This window comes from Tachyglossus aculeatus, chromosome 14, assembly GCF_015852505.1.
Source record: "Tachyglossus aculeatus isolate mTacAcu1 chromosome 14, mTacAcu1.pri, whole genome shotgun sequence".
Lineage (NCBI taxonomy): Eukaryota > Metazoa > Chordata > Mammalia > Monotremata > Tachyglossidae > Tachyglossus > Tachyglossus aculeatus.
This window is the reverse complement of record NC_052079.1, coordinates 30,437,874-30,463,843: the sequence shown is the minus strand read 5'-3', so window position 1 is coordinate 30,463,843 and position 25,970 is coordinate 30,437,874.

The window sequence follows — 25,970 nt, the reverse complement described above, 5'->3', positions numbered from 1 at the left end:
AGGTTTCGCTCTTTATGTTCCCATTTTCAACCCTTCCTCTTCAACTCACTGGACCACAGCTCTCCCCATCCCCAGTGTCCTGAAATCCCGTCTCTTCCAGAAGGTTTTTCCACAGACCATTTTTCTTCTTCCAAAAATCATATCCTCCCAAAATATCAGTTCATCACTTTTGCACTGCCTCAGAAATTATGCCATCAGAATTGCCCATAGGCCCTTGTGAACAGGAATTGTCTCTATTGCTTAATTGTACTTTCCAAGCGCTTAGTACAGTGCTCTACACACAGTAAGTGCTAAATACAATTGAATGAGTGGATTTTTTATACATATCGATTTATGTACTCTATATTCATGAATCATATTTATTGACTGCATAATGTGTGCAAAGCAGTGAGCGCTTGGGAAAGTACAATATAACAAGAAACAGACACATTCCCTGCCCACAAAGAGCTCATTTAAGCACCTGCTTTTCCACATATCATTTTTCAAGACTCTTCCTCTTTTCTGTAGCCATTTAGCTTATCTTCTTCATTAGATCATAAGTCTTTGAGGGCAAGGATCATGTTTTTTAATCACTATTTTAGTCTCCTATGCTCTCGGAACGTTGATCTGCATGTAGTAGATGCTGAAAAAGCACTCTCTTTTTTTTGATAGGTTGATTACCCAAAAGCTCGAGAAGGCAAAAAATTGGTCCACAGTTTACAATCATGAAACATCACAGGACTAGATTTCTTTCAGATTTCCTGATGGCCACAGTTCTGCTCACAAATTACCACAGCAAGAAACATGACTGTCAATCAGTGTGATTCATCCTTGAAGTCTTTATGATACTATAGAACTCATTGAAATCTGATGTCAAAGTGCCGCTTTTATTCAGCATTTCAGATCAAGAGAATGCACGATTAATCATTTTATTTTATTTAATAGCTTTTCTTGCCATTCGTTTTTTATCAGATGAAGGGATTTCATCACAGTGAGCCACAAAGAGCTGAACAGAGAAAGGCATCTTGTAAATGAAGGTCCTGTTGCCATTAAATCTTCTATTTCCCTAACGGAGGCATTTTAAAGATATCATTCAGTTCAGTTCAAAATAATTTTGCCTTCAAAATTATCCTACTGTTTCTTCTGCACTTCATTTCCAATAATAGTCCAGCTTGGTCATTATTTGACAAATACCTTGTTAGACCCTTTAAAAAAATATATCATGGGACGTTTCTGTAGCTGAATGAAAGAACTCGAATATCAGATCCTTCTGATCGATGAAGATTGGAATGAACTTTCTCTTATGTGTCCTAGAATTATCCTGTTTCATTTTTCTTTTAGTACTGCCAGCACATAGAGATAATAGCCAAAGAAGGAGAAAACACACATCTGAAATCTTGGCGCCTTTCTATAAATCTATTTTAGGTGTATGTAAATATATTTTTAAATCCCCTTAGCCAAGGATCTTGCCTTCATTTCTTATTAGGATCAATTATCCTGTCTATACTAAAGAAATAAGGGGCATTGCAACAATGATCATGGTTCTTTTTAAAAAATTCATCAATAAATAGGATTTATTAAGTGTTTGCTCCCTGCAGATCACTGGTACTAAGCATTTGAGCTGTAACCCCCTCTCCAACACTCAACTTCTTAACCGATGGATCTACCACTGCCCCCATCTTCAAAGACCTCCTAAAATCACATTTCCTCCAAGAGGCCTTTCCTAAGTCCTTATTTTCCCTATCTGCCCTCCTCTCTGCATTGCCTAAACTCTTGGATCTCTACTTGTTAAAGCACTTGATATTCACTCCATTCTCAGCCCCACAGCACTTATATACATATTCTTAAGCTGTTCCATTTCCCCATCTTTAATTTATTTTAACATCTCCCTCTCCAACTAGTCTGTAAACTGCTTGTGGGCACGGATCATTTTTTACCAATTGTATCGTATTCTCCCAAGTGCTTAGAATAGTACTCCGTACACATTAACAGCTTACTAAATACCACTGATTGATTAATTGGGAAATGATTCCTATTCCAAATCACTCCAACTATAAGCTGTAACTTTGGGGCAGGGAATGTGTCTGCTAGTCTGTTGTACTTTTCTAAGCTCTTAGTACAGTGCTCTGCTCAAAGTAAGCACTAAATAAATACCATGGATGATGATGATGATCAAGGAGCCTTTAATTTTCCACACCTCACCTCTTTTTTTATGGCTCATAAAATTACATTTGATTAGTGCAATTTGATTTCTAAGCAGTGATATTGAGGGGAGATCCATTTCTTATTGAAAGTGAAAATATATACCCCAAAACTCCATTTTTTGAAAATAAAGCTTAGTTTATTGGTTTTTTGCTGTGTTTTTTGCTAAATCTTTAGTAAGCCAAGGTATTTATTTACATTGATGCCTGTCTCCCCTACTAGAATTTAAGCTCATTGTGGGCAGGGAAAGTGTATGTTGTATTGTTACATTGTACTCTCCCAAGTGCTTAGTACAGTGCTCTGCACACAGTAAGTGCTCAATAAATACAGTTGACTGACTGATTGGTGCGGTCTAAATGTGAGAGCACAGGTCATGGAATCAGGAAAACCAGGTTTTATACCAACTCTGCTATTGACATGCTGTGTGACCAATGCAGGTCACTGAACTTCTCTGTGCCTCAATTTCCCCACCTGTAAAATGGGGGGTGTTATGAGAATCAGATTAAGTAACAGCTGTTTTAATCCTTTGGAAATATACATGTACTACAAGTCAGAGGTTTTGCCATTATTGTTCCTGTTGTTATAGGGAAATATGACCAGAATCCAAAAGGGAACTCTTCCAGAGAACTGTGAAGAGCTATAAACCTCCAATTACCTAAGTCTGCAAACAAATAATATTTTAAATCATAGATACATGGAAAAGAAGTCAAGAAAATAAATGCAAACATATTTAGGAAAAAAACCCACAGATTTCCAGAAAAAAAAATTCCCCTTCAATACAGATCATCATCCCCCACTTCTCTGGCCAACCTTTCCAGCAGCTCAGTTAGGGGCTATGAGCTTATCCATGTGGAGTCAGCTCTGCAGAGGTGGATGAAAAAAGCCTAGCAGCAAGACCCAGTGGAAAGAGCCTGGGCCTGGGAGCAATAAGACCTGGGTCCTTAACATGATTTCCCCACTTGCCTGCTGTATGACCTTGGGCAAGTCACTTGACTTTAGGTGAATAAGGGGGGCTTGATTTCTCATCTCAAGGTGGGTTTTATAGCATTGCTTCAAAGATTGACAGCAGTGGAATGGGTGAATAAAATGCTGTAGGTGTCTTCCTCTGTTGCCTGGCCCCCCAAAGTTTCCACTAATTGTTTCCTTGGGCTCAGAATTAAGGAAACTCTAATTTTTCCAACAAATAATTGATTGAATAGTTGATTGTATTTACAGTCAATTATAATTTAGTGAGTGCCTATGGTGTACCAGTGTTTTTAACGCTTGAGTTCAAAAGAAGTGTATGACGGTTTCTGCCCTCAAGGAGTTTACAATCAAAAGGCAGGGATGCAATGGAGGGTGGAGGAGGGATACAGTGAACTCATCAGGAAGAGAAACAGTCATGGAGTAGTATTAAGCAACTACAGGGTGTGTTGCGCTATGCTGAAAATTTGTGGAAGTAAAACAGAAGTGTAAAAAAAGTCCTTTGCCTATGAGGAAGTTACAGTCTAACAGAAGATAAAAGAGAAGGTTAAGGTAGGGAAGTAAATAAGTAATCAATCAAAGGTAGTTATTGAGAGCTTATTTTATGCAGAGCACTATACTGATCACCTGAGGAAGTACAACAGAATTGGTGGATGTGATCCCTGCCCACCAGGAGCTTACAGTCTACAGGATAAGTGCTTAAATAGACTATGTACAAAGTCATGCAAGACCTGAGAGCATCTCCAAGGGCAACACTAAAAAATAGTTTATTTTCCACCATTTCAATCCTGTGAATGAAAATGGTAACTCATTTAAAATACTGATATTATCAATTCAGATTGCTATTGATAGTCTCTGTATTTAGGAAGGTTGCTGAAATATTCTCGCTATTTTTGGGCTGCTTGTACTGACTCATTCTTTCCAAAAATGCAGTCTAGTTTTTGATGTCAGGAAACTAGTATTGTTTTCTATATAAAAAAAAACTAGTGTTGTTTTCTATAGCCATTCCTTATCAAGTTAGGCAGCTTCAGTAAATATCCCACAGGAAACAATGGTAGCTGAGTTCTGTGAGCAAGGGCAAGAATTCATTCATTCAGTCATGTTTATTGAGTGCTTACTGTGTGCAGAGCACTGTAAGCATTTCACTTTGTGTACTCCAGCTATACAAGAGGATGTTTATAACTAGGCCACTGTGAATCTGACCACTTCTTCAGGGACAATATACCTGAGCTTGTTCTGTCCCTACAACTCAGTTTTTGCTAATGGCAAAACTATCGTGTTTTGGAATGGAATCCTACAGGCAAACACCTGGAGGCATTTGACATATAATAATGATGGTATTTTTAAGCACTTTGTGCGAAGCACTGTTCTACATTTAGAAACCATTATCTGACTTTAGGTGGAGCACAGTAAATAGAACAGGTTTGTTATATTCGGAATGAGAGTCATGCAAGGAAGCAGGAGTGGCACCTTAGATTTATGTGCTGCTTTTGTCACTCCCAATCAATAATGTGTACTGTGTTTTTGCTCAGTGCAGAGCACTGTCCTAGGCACCAGGGAGAGTACAAGAGAATTAGTAGGCAAAATCTGCTTCCAAGGAATTTACAATCTAGTGGGGGACACAGAAACTAAAGTACAGGTAGCAGGAAGAAGTAGAGTTCAAAGATCTGTACATAAGCCCTATGGGAGGTAAGGGAGTGAAAATCCAAGTGTTCAAGATGCAAAAGTGCTGAAGTGTCAGTATGGGGAGATTAGGGTAGGAAAATGAGTGATTTATCAGTGAAAACTGTAAGTCATTATGGCAGGGAATATGTCTTCCAACTCTCCCAAGCACTTAGTATTGAGCTCTGCAGAGACTAAGCAGCACTTATGTACATATCTTTAAATTATGTTATAAGTTATTTATTCATATTAATGTCTGCCTCCCCCTCGAGGCTGTAAACTCCTTATGGGCAGGGAACATGTCTGCTAATTCTGGTGTATTGCACTCTCCCAACATGTAGTACAGCGTTCTACACATGGTACTCAATAAATAACATTGATTGATTGAAGAGATCCTGTAGAAAAATATAATTTTAGCAAGAATTTTAAGTTGGGGAGAGCAATAATCTATCGGATGTTAAAGGGAAGGGTGTTCCAGGAAGGAGTGAGGGTGCGAGCAAGTGGTCAACTGCAAGAGAGATGAAAATGAGCCACAGTGAGTAAGTTGTCTTTGGAGGAGCAAAGCATGTGAGCTGGATTGTAGTGGGAGAGGAACAATCCGGCAAATGGAACATAGTAAGCTCTTAACAAATGCCATTATTATTATTAATAATGGTACATTCATTCATTCAATCGTATTTATTGAGCACTTACTCTGTGCAGAACACCGTACTAAGCACTTGGGAAGTACAAGTTTGCAACAGATAAAGACAGTCCGTACCCAACAGCGGGCTCACAGTCTAGAAGCGGGAGACAGACAACAAAACAAAACATATAAACCAAATAAAATAAATAGAATAAATATGTACAAGTAAAATAGAGTAATAAATATGTACAAGCATATATACATATATACAGGTGCTGTGGGGAGGGGAAGGAGGTAAGGCGGGGGGATGAAGAGAGAGGGAGTAGGGGGAGAGGGAGGAAGGGGGATCAGTCTGGGAAGGCTTCCTGGAGGAGGTGAGCTCTCAGTAGGGCTTTGAAGGGAGGAAGAGAGCTAGCTTGGTGGATGTGCGGAGGGAGGGCATTCCAGGCCAGGAGGATGAGGTGGGCCGGGGTTCGATGGAGGGACAGGTGAGAATGAGGCACAGTGAGGAGATTAGCAGCAGAGGAGTGGAGGGTGCGGGCTGGGCTGTAAAAGGAGAGAAGGGAAGGTGAGGTAGGAGGGGGCGAGGGGATGGACAGCCTTGAAGCTGAGGGTGAGTTTTTGCCTGATGTGTAGGTTGCCATTGGTAGCCACTGGAGATTTTTGAGGAGGGGAGTAACATGCCCAGACCATTTCTGCACAAAGACGATCCGGGCAGCAGCGTGAAGTGTGGATTGAAGTGGGGAGAGACAGGAGGATGGGAGATCGGAGAGGAGGCTGATGCAGTAATCCAGTCGGGATAGGATGAGAGATTGAACGAGCAAACCCCCCTCAGGATCGCTCTGAGAGAGTTTCCAGTCTCAGCTACTGGAGAGAGAGTATAGCAGAGGCATATCCATTCCATTCCTATCTTGGGCAGTAGCTAGTGAGTGGAAGGCAATGTGTTACAAGTCAAAATTCACCTGTGCCTCTGTCAAGGGCAGAGACTAAAGTTTACAACGTGGAAGAAGTCAGTGGTAAACCACTTCCATATTTTTACCAAAAAAACTCCATGGATCCAGTACCAGAATGATTGCAGATGGATGTGGGGCATTCTGAGAGAAATGTGTCCATTGAGTTGTTATGAGATGGAGACCACTTAACAGCATAAGACAAGACAAGGCACAGAAAGTTGCAAAGTGGGACTTCTGAATCCCAAAGGACCCTCTTGAGCTTTAGGTTACAATGTTAAGTGTCATGAGCCCTTGTGACAATCCAACTCTGCCTCTAGCCATGCCTTAATGCTCTCGTTGAATTTATCATTGACTTTGTCTTCTAGATGGTTTTGTGCTCTTATTCATTCATTCAATCGTATTTACTGAGTGTTTACGATGTGCAGAGCACTGTACTAAGCACTTGAAAAGTACAATATGGCAACGTATACAGTCCCTACACAACAACAAGCTCTTGTTTCATCCTTTCCTATAGGACTGACTCCAGTCTTCTCTCCCTTCTGCTCCTTAGACTGGAAACTTCTTGAAGGCAAAGTACAATGTTCAATTTTCATGTGTGATTTTTCAACATTTCAATTTAAATTAGCAACTTATTAAATTTGTTAAAATCAATTTTAAATAAGCAGTTCAATGCTTATTACAATGCTCTGCACAAAGTATGCACTTAATAAATCCCATTACTTTTACAAAGATATTTGCTTTGCCTGATCCTTGACAGCTTATTGGTGCCACACTCCAGATAAGTTTTCCTAAAGCAATGTTGACTTACTTAATTCAGTTTTCTAATTTATTTTTTGTCTAACAGTCGATCACTGAATAACAAACTAAGAAGTAAATTCAGTGGCAGCATTCACCTCTATTTCGCCAAAGGAAGTTTCTGGTTATGCATAGAGCTTGGAGTGCATACTGTTCCCTCAATTTTCTTCCAGCTAATTGTTAGTCCATAGTGCTTTGTTGGTTCTGCAAAGTGGCTCCTAATCCCTTGTGTATCTTTTGTGAAGGGTTGAGCTTTTGGAACATGTTCATCAATGCATAATAGCTCCAATTCTGATTCAAGGACTTTCAATGATTGCAATATCTGCTTTGATGAATGGGTTTTCCAAAAGACCAAACTCTTGTCATTCCATCAGTTTCTAGTCCCTTCTTCACTCCTCAAAACTGACTACATGGAATAATTATTCTAGGAGAAGCAGCTTGGCCTAGTGGCTAGAACCTGGGCCTTGAAATCAGGAAGACCTGGGTTCTAAACCTGCTGTGTGACTTTGAGCATGTCATATAATTTCTCTCTGCCTTAGTTATTTCATATATAAAATGGGGATTTAGATTCTGAGTCCTATGTGGGACAGAGACTGTGTTCTACCTAATTAGCGTGTATCTACCCCAGTGCTTAGTACAGTGCCTGGTACATGGTAGGTGCTTAACAAATACCATAAAATATGAATCAGGTCAACATACTATGGCAGTAGTAATATAAAAACCATCTCCTGCACATCTTTGATTATTAAAATCTTCATTTTTGTCATTATTCACACTGAAATTTTTTACTTGGAAATGTCTGTTTCCTTTCTATTCTTCCTCACAAGTTCTACTTAGTTCTCAGTTTTATGTCTTTCTCTGATCATGCTGGTATTTCTCGGGTTCTGCAAACTCACCCATGTCATATCCCATTCCATATTGCTTCTCTTCCATCCTTCTAAAAGTAATAATCATAATAATATTTGTTGAATGCTTACTATGTGCAAAGCACTGTCCTAAGTGCTGGGGGAGATACAAGTTAATCTGGTCGGAAATAGTCCCTGTCCCACATGGGGCTCACAGTCTTTCATTCATTCATTCATTCAATCATATTTATTGAGCGCTTACTGTGTGCGGAGCACTGTACTAAGTGCTTGGGAAGTACAAGTTGGCAACATATAGAGACGGTCCCTACCCAACAACGGACTCACAGACTAGAAGGGGGGACCCCATTTTACAGATGAGGAAACTGAGGCATGGAGCATTTAAGTAATTTGCCCAAGGTTGCACAACAGGAATGTGAAAGAGCCAGAATTGAAACCCAGATCCTCTGATTCCCATGGCTTTCTGCAAGGCCATGCTCTTTCTGCTAGTCCGTGCTACTTTCCTCTATAATTATATTACCTTCCACATTGACCCTTTGGTTTCATTTCCTTCCCTAGAAAATTCCAGTGTGTTTTTCCCAACATGCCCCTACGCATCATCATTATCATCATCATCATCACAACAGTCATCTGGTGGTGTTCTGCAGACCACCGTGCTCAAATTTTATCAAAGCTTCCAACTAAAATGTGGCTCATCACTCATGATCTGTGCAGCACAACAAATGAGAGGTGCATAGAGCATCATCAAAGACTTCTATATACCTTACAAATCCATTTAGAACCCAAAGCAGATCTGAGCTCAGGAAATTTCTAAGCAATTTTGTCTGCTGGTAAAGTTCACCAAGAACCTAACATTATTTGTGTTGAAAGTGCAATTTATAACACCACCCTACCCCAACCCTAAACCACCACCATCAGAATAAAGCAGGGGTGTGTAATACATCCAGACTTATTCAGCCTACTCTTGGCTGTTCCCCAGAGGTGTATATTTCAATATGGTGGTGCACTGTGGAGTTCCACATATGGCATGTCAATTAATCAATTATATTGATTGAGGGCTTGTTGTGTGCAGAGCACTGTACTAAGCACTTGGGAGGGGACAAGCTTTGAAGGCGAGGAGAGTGATCATCAGGCCATCTGACTCAGTGTGTAAAATGCTTCCCACTAAATCCCACCCAAGACTGTAAGATCATTATGGTCAGGGAATGTGTCCATTATATTGTACTCTACCAAGAGTTTAGTAGAGTGCTCATCTCGCTGCTGACCCCTCACCCAGAAGCAGCATGGCTCAGTGGAAAGAGCGTGGGCTTCGGAGTCAGAGGTCATGGGTTCTAATCCGGGCTCTGCCACTTGTCAGCTGTGTGACTTTGGGCAAATCACTTCACTTCTCTGGGCCTCAGTTACCTAATCTGGAAAATGGGGATTAAGACTGTAAGCCCCATGTGGGACAACCTGATGACTTTGTATCTCCCCCAGCTCTTAGAACAGTGCTTGGCACATAGTAAGTGCTTAACAAATACTAAAATTATTACTATTATTATGATCCTGCCTCTGGCCTGGAATGCCCTCCCTCCTCAAATATGACAGACAGTTACTATCCCCACATTGAAAGCCTTACTGAAGGCACACCTCCTCCAGGAGGACTTCCCTGACTAAGCACCCCCCTTTCCTCTACTTCCACTCCCTTCTGCGTTGCCCTGACTTGATCCCTTCATTCTTCTCCACTCCCAGTGCCACAGCACGTATGGACGTATCTGTCATTTTTTTTTATATTAATGTCTGTGGCACCACCTCTAGACTGCAAGCTTATTGTGGGCAGGGAATGTGTCCATTTATTGTATTGTACTCTCCCAAGCACTTAGTACAGTGCTCTGCACGCAGTAAGCACTTAAATATGATTGAATGAATGGGTAAATAAATATGATGGACAACAGTCATCATATATGATAGTCAACAATCATTAGGGTTGTGTTCCTTTCCTTCTCTGCCCTCTATAATCTCAAGTAAGTTCCTCCTTTATGAAGCTAGTCAAAAGGCAGCACACCTATAATTGTATAACTAATCTTCTCTTTACAGAATATTGGATAACTTTTTAGAGTGCACTTATATATTCTAAACTCCTTTTTATCAGTGGTGGTTTCTCTGAGCAGCTTGCTAATAAGGTACTGCCCAAACAAGTAATTCTAAAGTTGCATACGTCCAATTTCTCCCCAATGCACATCATTTGCATATTGCTGACATTATGAAATAGTTCCTTTTTGCTAACAAATGGGCCTGGGAGAAAAGCAGCTTATGGATCTGTACTTCGTGTAGTTCTTGTGACTGAATTCAGGAAAGCAGGACTACAGAATCTCACTTAAACCCTTACATAGGCTGGCGTGGGCTACTGGCTCACCTGTGCTGCATTTCATTAAGTTGGCAATTTAGAACAGCTGATGCCAATCAGAATGTGCTTTCCCATTTAAGAAATAAGGAGAACAAGTGGGTGGGGAATTTTCACTTTCTACTTGCTTTTTTAGTGGAGAGTCAGGGAGATATTTTTCCCCTCCCCAGAAAAAAGACTTTCCCTGTTGGAACTGTAGTTTGGTGACTGATTTGAGAGGGAAGATATAATGATAAAGAAGGAAACACCTCAGATCTGCCTTTCCATGCTTTTGTGAAGGGATGTGCTGCTGCTTTTTATTCCCCTATTTTTTCCTTGTGTTTCTCCCGTTTATTTTCATTCTACTTTGTTCTTTTTTGCCTTTGGTTTATAAGTCTCTTTTTTTTGTTTTTTTGTTTTTCATCTCACCCACTAGCTGTGGGGGTTTTTCCTCTTTCCACTTGAACTGCAACAATGCTGTTACCTATTGGAACATCTTAATTGATGAGTGAAGAGAACTGAGTCAACAACCTTAAATTGAAACTCCGGCTCTGAGGAGGATACTAGCAAGACCATGGTAAGAAATTTGACTTCTTTGCCTTTTTTCATTTAAAATTTTCACCATTAAATTCACCATCAAAATTAGCAGGTGAGAAAAGTTATTTGTCTTTCAGAGTTGAAAATGACACCATTTGATAGTGAATTATAATGATGAATGTGAATACATTGTACTAGTGTGTATAAATGGCATCACTGGATTGTTGCCATTTTCATTAAATAGAGGGGTTTTTTTATTCTTTCAAGGAGCTTTCAGTTTAGAGGGGGAGATGAATATTAAAATAAATTATGGCTATGTACATAAGTGTGGGGTGAAATTCAAGTACTTAAAGGGTGCATAGGTGATGGAGGAGGAGGGAATAGATGAAATAGCTTAGTTGGGGAAAGCCTCTTGGAGGAAATATGGCTTTAATAAGGCTTTGAAGGTAGGGAGAGTGGAGGCATGTTTATCAATTAATGCTTTTTAGTGCTTACTGTGTGTAGAGCACTGTACTCTCCTTTGGGAGAGTACAATACAACAGTGCTGGTAGACATAATGTACACATCTGTACAAATCTAAATAAATGGGCATCATTTTCTAAAACTGTGACTTTCATCTCTCTTAGTAGAAATAGTATTTAGTATGGTCCTAATGTATGCAACACAATATCCTAAGCCCAGGGTGAGAATTAAACAAGATCCCTGATCCTCAACCTAAGAACAAGGGAGAGGTAGGGGAGATGTTTGGATACATTATATATAATTTTTCATATTTGAAGAAGACATGTCTGGTGGTGGTTGTGGTGTGTGTGTGAGATATATCAGTGTGGCAGCTACAGTCCTGGCCACCCTGAGCACACAAAAAGGCTGTCCCTTGTGTTGTCTTTTATCTTTGGCACTACTTTCTACTTTGCCTCCTTGTCTCTCTCTTCTTTCTCATCTGCAAAATGAGAATTCAATCCCTGTTCTCTCCCCTACTTAGACTGTGAGCCCCCTGTGGGACCTGATTATCTTGTATCTACTCCTGCATTTGGTACAGTGCTTGGCACATAGTAAGCACTTAACAACAAATACCAGTTATTATTGTTATTCAGGGAGCCAGTCCTTTCTTGTTAGCAGTGCTGTGATGCTGGTCTATCCTCCATAATGTACTCCCAGTTTTCATCTGGGTTGCAGCATTGTCTACAGGTTTGTGTCCTTAAAATGTTTTTCTACCCTCCTTCCTTTCAGCTGAGCAATTATATGGGTACCCTGCTGTCACAGATTCTCATCACATGGCCAACCTTGTGTAGCTGTGTTAAAATAAACATAGCTTCCATATGTTTGCAGACAGACACCCAAGGAAACACTAAACAGTAAAATCCAAAAAGCACCACAAAAGACAAGGACAATTATCAGTTCAGAAGGGCCACAGCCTAGCTGAGCAGAATTTCTGGTTCCTGGCAGCTCAGAGCCCAAAGAGAGGGATCAGCAGTGGCTTCACAGCTGATTTCTAGAGTCCAGTCATAACTAAAGCCTTCTCAACATTCAGAATTTGTGGAGGCTTCACCCAGCTGCTGCTCATCTTCCTCAGGGTCCTGGTGCTACAGAGCATATTGGGAACAGAGGCCTTGGATGGCTGAAGTTCCTGGTGGTTCAGCTTGAAGGTCCTATCAGGTCGGGAGAATGAGGGTTCCACAGTGCAGGCTGTTCAGCTGCAGGGTGGAGAATGAATACCTGAAAATTATTATTCTATTTATACTGTGGTAGCGGGCGCTCATTTTAATTCAGAGATGATATTTCTGCGTTCTTCTGCTTTAACTTTTTTCTCACGGCATAGCTCTATTAGTAAAACACATTCAATTACTTCTCAATCCAGAGAGAAGGTAAAACTAAAAAAAACCCTTCCAAATAATTGGAGAAGCAGCATGGTGTAGTAGTTAGAGCACAGGCCAGGGAATCAGAAGGTCATGGATTCTAGTCCTGATTTCTCCACTTGTCTGCTGTGTGGCCAGGCAAGTCACTTAAGTTTTCTGTGCTTCAGTTGCCTCATCTGTAAAATGGGGATCGAGACTGTGAGCCCTATGTGGGAAAGTGACTGTGTTCAACCCCATTTTCTTTAATCCACTCCAGCGCTTAGTACAGTGCCTGACACATAGTAAGTGCTTAACAAATACCATTATTATTATTATTAATTTCTAGCCCACTATATTTTCAGGTTCAAGGGCTTTTATTCACACTTGTACACCTTCATCTTAAAACTGAAATTCTCTGTCAAAAGAAATGAAGAATTCAATAGGCTTTTTAAAAAAATTATTATTCCAGGAAAATTCAGTGCAGTTTTATTGGTATCTCTGATAGCATCAGAACCTCCCCAAGCTTAGGCAAGTGAAATAGAATAATGAGGTTTTTTTCAGAGTAGGACTGTCCTAAACAAGCTCTTGATTGAGTCCTACACCTGGATTTTGGACAGTGATTTTTTTTTTCAAAGCATCATATTATCTATAGTGGCGGTTGCTAAATTCCAATTCTTTTTTTAAAAAAACAGCCAAGTAGTTCTCATTTTTCATGGGTAGTCTACAAAATTTATTGTCTATGCTGGATTGGTTTTCAGGTGACTGATTATGTGACTTTGAAATTGAATACTAAGAGAAATCTTCTAGATGAAGAATATTTAACTGCTCCTTACTGAGGCAGACCTAAAATTTCTACTCTGTCAAAAGATAGTATGACTATAAAGGAATGTCACCAGACCATTAATAAATTAAACACAGTGAAACCCAAAAATAGAGTTAAAATGTATCCAAAGCTCTACCTAGTAATGTTGTTTTTACAGGAATTGGAATCAATTAAGAATGGAGGGCAGGGTGTGGGGAAAGAACTATTCCAGCACAGATAATTTTCTCACCAAATGCTTGACAGAGATAAGCATAATTTTCCTCTGTTAATAGGTTAGTGATATCATTGATATGGAATGAGATAAATGGCACTGAGATATAAATCCAAAGAAAACACATGTGAATTTCGTAGATCTCATTTCCAAATTATTTTTCTTGTAGCCTAGAATTAACATCAAATTTACCTGTTAGAGAATGGCCTTTTGGAGCTCAAGAGAAAAGGTTATACATGGAGACTTAAGATAAAGAATCATGGAGATCTATATTACATTGGATGGGTGAATCTAAAACCATCTTATATTGTCCATACAATTTCTACACATAGATAATCATTGGTATTCATTGGCATCTGTTAAGCATATATCCTGCCTCTGTGTGACCCTGGGAAAGTCACTTAAATTCTCTGTGCCTCAATTTTCTCATCTGTAAAATAATTCATTACCTGCTCTCCCTCCTACTTAAGCTGTGAGCCCAAGGGACTTTGACCAACCTCATTAACTTGTGTCTTCCCCAGCACTAAGAAAAGTGTTTGGTACATATTAGATGCTTAACAGTACCTATAATAATGTTGATAACTCATTGAAAATTCTGCCCCAGATGAAAATCAGGGACCTTGGAATCCTGAATTCATTCAAAACAGAACTCCTCATTCTCCTTCTTGTCTTTCATCATCATCATCAATCGTATTTATTGAGCGCTTACTATGTGCAGAGCACTGTACTAAGCGCTTGGGTAGTACAAATTGGCAACATATAGAGACAGTCCCTACCCAACAGTGGGCTCACAGTCTAAAAGGGGGAGACGGAGAACAAAACCAAGCATACTAACAAAATCAAATAAATAGAATAGATATATACAAGTAAAATAAATAAATAAATAGAGTAACAGGTAGAAGGGTGATGCAGAAGGGAGTGAGGAAATGAGGGTTGAGAGTCAGGGAAGACTTAACCCGCTAACAATTACAATACTTGCTTTTGTCTGAAGAACTGGTTCAGTAGAAGGCTAAAAGCTTCAGCAGGATCAAGTGGGATGAGGATAAACTCCGGGATGAAAGGGGAAGGGAAGTTAGGGATGAAGAGAGAAAAGATAAGGAGTTCTGTGGGGCCTGCACCCTGCGGTAAGCAAGTGAGGTGATTGCTTCAGCGTTCAATGTCAAGAAGGGTGGCCATGATGAAAGATGTGAAAAGCTCCAACTGTAGGAAGCAGCACCTATACAAACAGCGGAGGGTGTCTTGAGAACAGAGCACAAGGGCTCTGCTGCAAGAAGTGTGGGTGGAGGGGTCCCCCAAAACCAAGAAGCCTTTCCCAGACTAAGCCCCCCACTTTTCCTCATCTATCACTCCCTTCTCCATCACTCTGACCTGCTCCATTTGCTCTTCTCCCTTCCCAGTCCCACAGCACTTCTGTACATATCTGTCATTTATTTATTTGTATTGATGTCTGTCTCCCCCACCTAGATTGTAAACTCATTTTGTACTTCCCAAGCGCTTAGTACAGTGCTCTGCACACAGTAAGCGCTCGATAAATACGACTGAATGAATGAATGAATTATGGGAAGGAAATGTGTCTGCTTATTGTTGCATTGTACTCCCCTGAGCGCTTAGTACAGTTCTCTTCACACAGTAAGTGCTCAATAAATATGATTGAATGAACACTCTGGGTCTCGGGGGGACACAGTTCACATGACACATTACAACATGCCCCATAACTGTAGACAAACCAGTGTCCTTCTTGCAACACAGGCCCAAAAGCTGGCAAAGAAATGGATATGCTTAACTGCCAGATGGGTAGGTGCATTGATTGGCTCCAAGATGATTGAACTCAGGATGTCCATCCCAGAGGAAGGGCGGAGGCATGATAGAAGCCCTGTGTGAGATTTTGTTTCTCTAAGGAGCCAAGTTATATAAGATGCCTGAGTAAAATTGTTAGAAACGAATTGGTCTGGGACAGCTTTGAAGGTGGAAGTGTGATTGTTATGTACAAAGAGGAATTATTCTGACAAGCCTGACTGCATGATCTTTTCACAGATTTGATCGAGCCTGTAGAAATTTGGGTGAAGGGATCGTAATAAATATGGTTTTAAGAGCTCACTGTGTATCCAGCACTGTACTAAACACTGAAGTGGATACAAGCTAATTGTGTTGGACCCAGCCCCTGTTACACATGGGGCTCACAGTCTCAATCCCCATTTTACAGATGAGGTAACTGAGGCACCGAGAAGTTAAGTGTCTTGCCCAAGGTCACACAGCAGGCAAGTGGTAGATCTGGGATTAGAACCCAGAACCTTCTGACTTCCAGAATTGTGCTCTACTACACCATAGTGCTTATCATACTCTGAATACTATTTGTCAAACTTTGACAGTGTTCCTGCAACTGTGTTTTTGGCTCAGATGCTTTCAACTGTTCTAACAGTTGACACGACTCTGTAAAAACAATTGTCCAGTGAATGCTACACAGTGACTATTTCATCATCATATACACTTACATATCACTTGGCTTCACAACCCTGAAGGAAAGTTGCTATCGCTATGAATCAAACTAATTTCTATGGACCCTATCTTTGACCGTTCCATCACTTGACTTCCCAAGCGCTTAGTACAGTGCTCTGCACACAGTAACCGCTCAGTAAATATGATTGAATGAAAGAATGAATTGTATCAACTTGCACCCTTTAAATTGCCCTTTTCACCCTTCTCAGTGACCTCTGGCACACTTTTCATCTTTAACAGAGCTGGCATCACAGTCTGACTTGTTGGATTTCAAGTGTGTGATCTTATCCTTTTTTTGTTTTCACTGACCTTTTCCTACATTCTGGTCTTAAAGATGGTGTATTCATTCTGTGATAATTTCAACCAAAAACTTTGTAATTACATCTTTTCTGCTATTACTCTTCATTCTGGTCAAAGAGTAGTTACTTGGGCAGCTCTAATGTAGAGGAGAACAGAAATTAATAGGGGAAAACCAGGAGGGGGTGTGATTTCAGGAGAGCTTTGAAGGTGGGAAGAGCTGTGATCTGTTAGATTTGGAGTGTGGTGGATTCCAAGAAGAGGAAATATATGAACAAGAAGTCAGATATGGGAGAGCTGAGACCAAGGAACAATAAGTAAGTTACCTCGAGGAAAAACTAAGAGTAAAAGCTGGACGCAGAGAAAGAATAGATTGGCTAAGTAAGAGGGAGAGAGTGCTTTAAAGCCAGTGGCCTGGAGTGTCTGCTTGATATGGAGAGGAATGGAAAACCAATGAAGGCTTTGGAAGAGTGGGAGATGTTAACTATTCCAACCCCACACCTTTCCATCCCCAGCTTCTCTTGTAAAAGTTTCACCCTGCTGCTCTCTCTCTCTACCATCATGACTTAAAATTGTTTCCCCATTTCCCCTCAGCTCCCTTGGCTAGCACTATCCACTGAGACTGTAATCCTGTATGCACATATCAGCACTTATATTGACAGAATGTTCATCTCCTTTCTAGTCCATTAGATTGTAAACTCCTTGGGGACAGAGGCCACATTCATTCATTCAGTCGTATTTATTGAGTGCTTACTGTGTGCAGAGCACTGTACTAAGCACTTGGGAAGTACAAGTCGGCAACATATAGAGACAGTCCCTACCCAACAACAGGCTCACAGTCTAGAAGGGGGAGACAGACAACAAAACATGTAGACGGGTAACAAACCATGTAGACACTCAAGGTTTTAGTATGGTTTTCCTTAATTCGAAGATTCTCAATAATAATAATAATGAAATATGGTGTGGAACTACTTTCTATGTACCAAGTACCTTGTTAAATGCTGTGATGATCAGCTCAGACATAGTCCCTGTCATGGATGGGGTCTCACAATCTAGGAGGGAAAAGATAAGTATCTCTCCCCACCAAAACACACACACACACACACACACACACACACACACACACACACTTTTTTTTAACAGAATACAATAAACAAGAGGTCTGGCAGCAGGCAAGTGACTATTCTGAGAATAGAAACCAGGCTACTTGACACCCAATCCTGTGCTTTTTCCACTAGTTCACACTGCTCCAAAGGAAATACTACAGGTGGATTAACAGCCTGCATAATCTAAAGGGAGGAGGGAAAGAAGAGGGGGACAAAAGAGGAAGGAAATGGAAAAAGGAATGAATGCTAAGTGGAATGATTGGAGGGGAGTGAGGGAATGAGAAATCTGATTAACTTGTATCTACCACAAAGTATAGAAAGCACCTAGTCATTGCTCAAAAAATAATAATTATGGTACTTGTTAATCACTTACTATGTGCCAAACAATGATCTAAGCCACTGGGGTAGATACAGGTTAATCAGGTTGGACACAGTTCTTGTACCAAATGGGGCTCACACTAATAATCCGCACTGTAGAGCTGAGGGAACTGAGGCGCAGAGAAGTGAAGTGAGTTGCTTAAGGTCACACAGCAGACAAGTGGCAGAGCTGGGATTAGAACCCAGGTCCTTCTGTCTGTCCCAGGCCCAAATATAGTAATAATGAAGAGATCCTAAATGTTAAGTACTCAACCACTTTCCTCCCTTCTAAGTGGGTGGCAAGGTTTTATGCAATGATGGTGTGGCTCCAGGCATTTTGTCATTCCCCCTCCCCACACCCCACTTCATCAATCAAAAGTATTTATCCAATTCTTACTGTGAGCAAAATAGTATTCCAACTCCTTGGGAGAGTACAATGGAGTTGGCAAAGCATGATCTCTGGCCTTAAGGAATTTATAGGACAGTGGAGGAGCTTACAATTATGACTTCATTAGGCCCAAGAATCCAAACTATTTATAAACAATGAAATATGTAATATAAGAGATGTGCTTATATTTGCATCATCCCTGATTGTAGTATAATGGGAAACCGTAGCCTCAAACGTAAGTTGCATGGAATGTCTCACCCAGGGAAGCTGCTGGGAAAATTTTGACCGTCTCAGGAAATACAAATCCTGTTTTTCCACAGGGCCTCTAGAGTTCACCCTTATCCAGAATTTCTCATGACAATCACTATGTTTTCCCTGGGCCCAAGTCTACAAAACCCTTTGTTCCCACTACAGCCTAATTCTGATATTTCGTTCCTCATTGCACTTTGTTCTCATCTCTTTTGCTGACACTCTCCCCACTTTTTGGAACTCCCTCCCTTTGCGTATGGCAGATCACTGCTCATTCCACCATCAAAGTCAGTTTAAATCAAGTTTCCCCCAAGTGGCTTGCCCTGATTCATTTTCCCTTCCTGTTACCCTTTACTACCACTTCCTTTTTTAGAGAAATAGTATTTGTTAAGCTCTTACTACGTGTCAGACGCGGTTGTAAGAGCAGGGGTGGATACGAGCAAATTGGGTTGGACACCATCCATGTCCCATGTGAGGTTCACAGCCTTAATCTGTTTGGCAGATGAGGTAACTGAGGCACAGAGTAATAAAGTGGCTTGCCTAAGGTCACACAGCAGACAAGTGGCAGAGCAGGGATCAAAACCCAGGTCCTGTGCTGTAGCCACTAGGACATGTGCCTTCTCAGGTTCTGATCCCCAAATTCCAGAATCTTTGGTGCATCAATTGTTCATCAGTGACAGACTCCTCTACACGTCATGGGCAGGGAATGTGACTGTCTACTCCTTTGGAGCTGTACTCATCCTAGCACTTAGTACAGTGTTCTGCACATAGTAAACACTCAGTAAATACTATTAATGATGATAACTTTGTTTCTCGTGCCACCATTTCAATGATAAACTTCATTATATCATTCAAATAATATAATACATTTTGCTATCAGTGTTATGACAAGGAGTTTCTCCTAGAATATTGTGGAGGACTCTTGCCCCTTTGAAGTAAGTATGGTACAGTTAAAAGGGCATGGATTGCAAATTCTAGGTAAAGCATCATTATACCAAATTACAACCTTGCATAATTATAAAATTGTGAAGCTAAATATTCCAAGAAATACTGGTATTTGGCAGTACTGCAAGTCATAACTGCTGTTCTGTGCTCATAAGCACACGATATGCTTTTACATCATGTCTAGCAACAACCTTTTTTTTACTTAAGTTCTTTGGTGTATCATGTCTAATTTTCCTCTTTTAGTCTTGAGAGCTTTGAAAATATGTCCATTTTCAAATATGAATGATTCCATTTTGCAATTTGTAGCCAGTCTACCTCTGAGTTTTGCATTTGGCAATTTTGAAATGTAGCATTTCTAAGGGCTGTTATCAATTACTTTGAAGGGTTCTTAAACTGAGAGAACAGGATTTAGAGTCCAAGGTCATGGGTTCAAATCCAGACTCCACCATTTGTCAGCTGTGTGACTTTGGGCAAGTCACTTAACTTCTCTGTGCCTCAGTTACCTCATCTGTAAAGTGGGGATTAAGACTGTGAGCCCCCGTGGGACAACCTGATCACCTTGTGACCTCCCAAGCACCTAGGACAGTGCTTTGCACATAGTAAGTGCTTAATAACTACTATTATTATTATTATTATCTGAGGATTTTAAGATGAACTACAATATTTTTCTATTCTCTTAGGATACAGCATATTTCCAATTCCAATATGTGATTTCAAATCTTTCTATTTTATAGTTTCATTGTTTTATATATATATATATATATATATATATTTGGCTCATCACCTAATGTATTAGTAGTCTTGCCTATTCCAAAATGTTAGTAAAATGCACTTTGTGATTGAAAAATAAAGTGGATATTAGATCTGTAAAAATAGCATTAGAGTTTCTTTAAGGGTTGGCATTAATCCTGATGATTTGGAGATAAATTTCTATCCAGGTATTCAACCTGCAAAACTAGAAATTCCATTTAATTTCATAACATCCATGAGAGTATTTTTCCTTACTGGATCAGTAATTTAAACAAAAGACAATGATTCCAATATTTCAATTGCAGTTTGTAGCTCCAATATTTCTCTTGATAAACTGCTTTATTGTACTTTGGTTCCAAGATTTCCTCCCTCTTCAAAAAAGATGGTTTTAAAAAATTTTCTAAAACAATTCTCAGAATGGTCAAATGTATCTAGTTGATTCCTTTTCATGTATACACAATATCTTCTTGTTATAGAAAAGAATGGTTTCTTGCTCAATTTCCAGAGAACACATAATGCAAATTAGAAATGAATTAGGAAACCTCATATTTTGATCATTTAAGCACTCCTCTTTTTAGCTTCTAACAGTTCATCTGCTTTACCTGAGCTTCTTTCCACTTTTTTCTAAATGCCTTTTATGAGCCTTTAAAAAGTGTAATAGTATTTCATTACATAGAAAAACTTGGAACCTATAATTTATCCTATCTGCAATATTTCCAATTAAAGGGAAGCAAAAAATTACACATAATTATAAGTTATTCTTATTTAGTTGAAATGCTTAAGGTCATATTGAGAGAGTTGTTTACACCCACTGTTTCCACTTTCCCTCCTCCAATTCTCTCCTTAATCCCTTCCCATTTGGTTTCTGTCCCCTTCACTCCATGGAAACAGCCCTTTCTAAGGTAACCATCATCATCATCATCAATCGTATTTATTGAGCGCTTACTGTGTGCAGAGCACTGTACTAAGCACTTGGGAAGTATAAGTTGGCAACATATAGAGACAGTCCCTACCCAGCAGTGGGCTCACAGTCTAAAAGGGGGAGACAGAGAACAAAACCAAACATACTAACAAAATAAAGTAAATAGAATAGATATGTACAAGTAAAATAGAGTAATAAATATGTACAAACATATATACATATATACAGGTGCTGTGGGGAAGGGAAGGAGGTAAGATGGGGGGATGGAGAGGGGGACGAGGGGGAGAGGAAGGAAGGGGCTCAGTCTGGGAAGGCCTCCTGGAGGAGGTGAGCTCTCAGTAGGGCCTTGAAGGGAGGAAGAGAGCGAGCTTGGTGGATGGGCAGAGGGAGGGAAGGCATTCCAGGCCCGGGGGATGATGTGGGCTGGGGGTCGATGACAGGACAGGCGAGAACGACCAATAACTTTCTTCTTGACAAATCTGATGGCCTCGTCTCCATTCTAATATTTCTAGATCTCTCAGTGACCTTAGTCACTGGGGCCCACCCCCTTCTCCTTGAAACATTGTCAAGCCTGGGTTTCACTGACACTGTCCTCTCCTGGATCTCATCCTATCTCTGTAACGGCTGCTTCTCAGACTCCTTTCAGAGTCCTCCTCTGCCTCCCATCCTCTGACTGCGGGGGTCACTCAAGCCTCAGTCCTGTGTCCCCTTCTTTTCCCGTCTACACCCACTCTCTTGGAGAACTTATTCGCTCCCATGGCTTCAACCACCACCTCTATGCAGGTGATTCCCAAATCGGACCCTTCTTCTCAGCAGTCTTACATTTCCTCCTGCTTTAAGGACATCTCGCTACCTGGATATCTTGGTGACACCTCAAACTAAGCATGTCCAAAATAGAACTCCTTATCTTCCCATCCAGATGAGTTAACTGTGGCATATAGAAGTTAAGTGACCTGCCCAAAGTCACACAGCTGACAGTTGGCAGAGCCGGGATTTGAACCCATGACCTCTGTCTCCAAAGCCCATGCTCTTTCCGCTGAGCCATGCTGCTTCTCAATTAGTGGATATATTCCCTGCCCATAACTAGCTTACGGTCTAAAGTGGGGGAGTTATCCTCAACTCATCCTTCTCATTCAACCCACATATTCAATCTGTCATTAAATCTTGGTTCAACCTTCACAACATCGCTAAAATTCACCCTTTTTTCTCCATCGATATGGGTACCGTATTAATCCAAGCATTTACCCTGTCCTGCCTTGATTACTGCATCAGCCTCCTTGCACATCTCCCAACTTCATTCCACACTTCACTCTGCTGCATTGATCACTTTTCTAAAAAAAGTTCAGTCCATGTTTCCCCACTCAGCAACTTCCAGTAGTTGCCTATCCACCTCCACATCAAACAGAACCTCTTTATTATAGGCTTTAAAGCACACAAGTAGTTTGCACCCTCCCACCTTATCTTAATGATAACCTAATAATAATAATAATTATGGTATTTAAGTGCTTACTGTGTGTCAAGCACTCTTCTAAGTGCTGGGGTAGATACAAGATGATTGGGTTGGATACAGTCCCTGTCCCATGCAGGGCTCATAGTCTTAATTCACATTTTACAGATGAGGGAACTGAGACACAGAGAAGTTAAGTGACTTGCCCAAGGTCACACAGCAGACAAATGGCAGAGTCAGAATTAGAACCCATGCTCTATACACTAGGCCACCTCGTTCTCGCCTGTCCCGCCATCGACCCCCAGCCCAAGTCATCCCCCGGGCCTGGAATGCCCTCCCTCTGCCCATCCGCCAAGCTAGTTCTCTTCCTCCCTTCAAAGCCCTACTGAGAGCTCACCTCCTCCAGGAGGCCTTCCCAGACTGAGCCCCTTCCTTCCTCTCCCCCTCGTCCCCCTCTCCATCCCCCCATCTTACCTCCTTCCCTTCCCCACAGCACCTGTATATATGTATATATGTTTGTACATATTTATTACTCTATTTATTTATTTATTTTACTTGTACATATCTATTCATCTTATTTTGTTAGTATGTTTGGTTTTGTTCTCTGTCTCCCCCTTTAAGACTGTGAGCCCACTGTTGGGTAGGGACTGTCTCTATATGTTGCCAACTTGTACTTCCCAAGCGCTTAGTACAGTGCTCTGCACACAGTAAGTGCTCAATAAATATGATTGATTGATTCCCAGCCCACACACTTTGCTCCTCGAGAGGCCAGCTTGCTTGCTGTGTCCTGGTCTCAGCTAAGTTCCCGCTTAGGTCTTCTCCACATCCTCCATCTGGCCTGGAACTCCCTCGTCCTCCATATACACCAGACCACCACTCTCTCCACCCTCAAAGCCACATCTCTTTCATCTTTGCACTTGAATCTGTGACCTTTGGTCGGTTAATATTTATCCCACCCTCAGCTTCACAGCACTTATGTACATATCCATAAATTATATATTGTACATTATTCATATTACTGTCTCTCTTCTAGAAACTGTAAGCTGATTATGGGCAAGAAATATATGTACCAACTCTATTGTATTGCACTCTCCCGAGTGCTTAGTACAGTGCTCTGCACACAGTAAATGCTTAATAAGTACCACTGATGATACATATCTATCCTATTTATTTTATTTTGTTAGTATGTTTGGTTTTGTTCTCTGTCTCCCCCTTTTAGACTGTGAGCCCACTGTTGGGTAAGGACTGTCTCTATATGTTGCCAATTTGTACTTCCCAAGCGCTTAGTACAGTGCTCTGCACATAGCGCTCAATAAATACGATTGATGATGATGATGATATTTAGTTTTTAATACTGATTTCACTTTTTTCCAATCTACTGCCCCCCAAAATCAAACTATAAATAGCTTCCATGCTATTATCATTGCTCAAATTCCACTGTATGCTTCTGTTATATTGATAAACTTTTATGTCAAGCTTAGTTCATTACAATTACGTCCCGATTCCCTTACCAACATAGGGATTATTTTGCTTGGCATGAAGCCAGACATTAAAACATACTGATCACAAGTTGAAATAGGGGTGACTGGTTCCATATTGGTCTAAGCAATATAGAGAAGCAGCATGGTCTAGTGGAGAGAGCATAGCTCTGGAAGTCAGAAGGACCTGGATTCTTATCCCGGATCTGCCACTTACCTGCTATGTGACCTTGAGCAAATCATTTCACTTCTCTGTGGCTCAGTTCCCTCATCTGTAAAATGAGGATTAAGACTGTGATCCCCATCTGAGACATGGACCATGTTCAACCTGATTAGCTTGTATCTACCCAAATGCTTAGTAAAGTACCTGGAACATAGTAAGCCCTTAACAAATACAATAACAATGCCCCCCCCCCCCCCAAACGCCCCCCCAAAAAACCACTTATCTTACCCCACCTTGATTAATCTATCTGCCTCCTCACTGACCTCCCTGCGTCCTGTTTCTTTCCACTCCAGTCCATATGTCGCTCTGCTGCCTGGATCATTTTTCTAAAAAGAATATTCAGTCCTCATCTCCCCACTCGACAGAAACATCAGATGATTGTTCATCCACCTCTGCATTAAGCAGAAACTCCCCACCAATGACTTTGAGGCATTCAGTCAACCCTTTCCTATGTGCACCTTAAAATCAGTAAGTCAGTGGTATTTACTGAGCACTTACTTTGTGCAGAGCATTGTACTAATATACAGTCCAAAGTAACACACATTCCGTGTCCACAACGAGCTTACCTTAAAGCCGATGATGACTTCAGCTTTCCTCCAAGTGCCTACGCTTTTGCCAAATGCTCATTTTCAACAGGTATGTGTTCTATTTTGATCATAAGGAACAGAGGTTAAAAGTATCACAGCTTCACTGCACAATTGACGGCCCATCAAGACCCCAGATCTGGAACTCACCCAAGCATTAATTAGCTCCTGGCAGGCCCCTGCAGGTAGTCAGTTTTCAAGAGAATCTTAAAAAGCCCTCTCAGGGTCAGGAGAATCAAGATCTCCTTGGAGCCCAGTCTTTTTGCTATTTTTTTGTCAGCCTGTCATTGGCCCTTGTTCAGTTAAACTCAATTAATGCTATAAAAGCTCCTCACAAATACAAGAAGCAGGATGTCTGAAAAATCACACAAGTTCCCCATTTCTGGCAAGTTGCGTTCACTGGAATAGAAGTAATATGTCCCTGTTTTCTAAAATAAAAGTGCTTTCTAAAAAGGAAAGGAGGGAAATTTTGTGAATTATAAATCATTTAAACCTAAGCAGAAAAATGAGCTCTTCATCAGCTCTGGCAAAAATTTATTTACAAAATTTCATCTTCCCATCTTTGTTAATCAGCAATGACATTTCTAAGTGCTTACAAACTGGGAGAATGCATAGGTATTAATTCTGCAGACATGTGAGAAGTAGCATGGTCTAGTAGAATGAACGTGGACTTGGGAGGGCCTGAGTTCTAATCCCAAATTTTGCCACTTGACTGCTGTGTGACCTTGAGCAAGTCACTTAATTTCTCTGTGTCTAACTTCATTGGGTAAAATGTTCTCCCTCCTACTTAGATTGTGAACCCCATGGGGCATATTAGCTGTTTCCAACCTGATTATCTTGTATCTATCCCAGTACTTACTACAGCACTTGGCTCATAGTAAATGCTTAACAAATGCCCTTCTCTCCGTTCCCTTTCCT